At 43.2% G+C, this 2,121-nt stretch overlaps 1 long non-coding RNA gene across 1 annotated transcript; it reads left to right on the top strand.

Annotated features, from left to right (window-relative positions):
* The first annotated feature begins 376 nt into the window (after positions 1-376).
* On the top strand, positions 377-1,513 carry LOC126994452 (uncharacterized). The gene is made up of 2 exons (XR_007749140.1): positions 377-579; positions 648-1,513. It is a non-coding gene; the product is annotated as an uncharacterized LOC126994452 (long non-coding RNA).
* The last annotated feature ends 608 nt before the right edge of the window (positions 1,514-2,121 follow it).

The following is a 2,121-nucleotide window of genomic DNA, read 5'->3' as shown; positions in this document are numbered from 1 at the left end:
GGTAGGCAATTCACCTAGGAGAGCAAACTCTAAACAAACCCGGGCAGGTGAGGCTCGTTAGCCGTGGGAGGCAATTCACCTAGGAGAGCAAACTCTAAACAAACCCGGGCAGGTGGAGGTCGTTAGCCGTGGTAGGTAATTCACCTAGGAGAGCAAACTCCGAACAATAAACCCGGGCAGGTGGAGCTCGTAAGCCGTGGGAGGCAATTCACCTAGGAGAGCAAACTCTAAACAAACCCGGGCAGGTGGAGGTCGTTAGCCGTGGTAGGCAATTCACCTAGGAGAGCAAACTCTATACAAACCCGGGCAGGTGGAGGTCGTCAGCCGTGGGAGGCAATTCACCTAGGAGAGCAAACTCTAAACAAACCCGGGCAGGTGGAGGTCGTTAGCCGTGGGAGGCAATTCACCTAGGAGAGCAAACTCCGAACAACAAACCCGGGCAGGTGGAGCTCGTCAGCCGTGGTAGGCAATACACCTAGGAGAGCAAACTCCGAACAACAAACCCGGGCAGGTGGAGCTCGTCAGCCGTGGTAGGCAATCTGCCTAGGAGAGCAAACTCCGAACAACAAACCCGGGCAGGTGGAGCTCGTCAGCCGTGGTAGGCAATCTGCCTAGGAGAGTAAACTCCGAACAACAAACCCGGGCAGGTGGAGCTCGTCAGCCGTGGTAGGCAATCTGCCTAGGAGAGCAAACTCCGAACAATAAACCCGGGCAGGTGGAGGTCGTCAGCCGTGGTAGGCAGTCTGCCTAGGAGAGCAAACTCTAAATAAACCCGGGCTTGTGGTGCTCGTTATACTGTCGTAGACAATCCACGCGATGGGAACACCAAAGAAAAGGAAAATAAAAAAGAACACCAGAAAAATGGAAAATACAGAAACGAAACATCAAGAAAAGAAACAAAAAGATCATCCACCTTTAGGCCCTAACATCGCCAAAATTATGGGTGGGTCTCTTCTGGGGAGAAAGCGGCTCACCCAGACCAAAGAACATCAACAAAAGGATGATATGAATAAATGAACATAAAAAAAACAAAGAAAAACACATCAAGGAAAGAAAAATATAACAAACATCATCCACCTTCCGGCCCTGACTAACATCACCAAAATTATGGGTGGGTCTCTTCTGGGGAGAAAGCGGCTCACCCAGACCAAAGAACATCAACAAGGGATGATACAGAAAAGAACACCCAAAAAATATGGAAAAAGAACAGAAAAAATATCGAAAAAGAAAAGCAACAGAAATAAATGAACAACATCAAGAAAAGAGAAATACAAAGAAACATCATCCACCTTTCGGCCCCAAACAGCATCACCAAAATTATGGATGGGTCTCTTCTGGGAGGAAAGCGGCTCATCCAGACCAAGGAACATCAACAAAAGGATGATGGGAAAAAAATAACAACAAAAAACATCAAAAAGAAGTAAAAAGAAAAAGAACAGGAAAACATCGAAAAAGAAAACAAAAGCAATAAAAAGAACGAAAAAAACGACATCAAGAAAATAAAATAAAACAAACATCATCCACCTTTCGGCCCTAACAACATCTCCAAAATTATGGGCGGGTCTCTTCTGGGAGGAAAGCGGCTCACCCGGACCAACGAACATCAACAAAAGGATGATAGGAAAAAAGAACACCAAAAAAGAACATCAAAAAAGAAAACCAACAGCAAGAAAACACAAAGGAAAAAAGAAAGAAAAAGAAAAGAAAACAAATAGAAAAAGACAAGAAAGAAACGGAAAAGAAAAAACAAAATAACAAAATAAAATAAAAATAAATAAACAAAATAATATAAACAAATAAATAAATAAATACAGAATATAGTAAAGTTAGCTTACTGACTCTAACTGCTTAGCTAACTATCAAACTATCTGTTTAACTAACCTACCTAACTAACGGTAATACAGCTGTTTGACTACCCATTAACAAACAAACTAACAAACCACTTAACGATCTAACATGGATAGTGAGGTAAGGTGGGATTAGACTTACAGGAGCTGCCTTGTATAGACTAACCGGCCTCTTGCAGACTCCTTACGTTCTTATGTTCTTTTACGTTTAAGAATATGGCCCTTAAACCCCATTCACACCTGTACTAATACCTGACTGGTTGGGTGACTCTTC

Source organism: Eriocheir sinensis, unplaced genomic scaffold (assembly GCF_024679095.1).
Source record: "Eriocheir sinensis breed Jianghai 21 unplaced genomic scaffold, ASM2467909v1 Scaffold8, whole genome shotgun sequence".
NCBI lineage: Eukaryota > Metazoa > Arthropoda > Malacostraca > Decapoda > Varunidae > Eriocheir > Eriocheir sinensis.
This window is presented reverse-complemented; position numbering and strand designations above follow the sequence as displayed.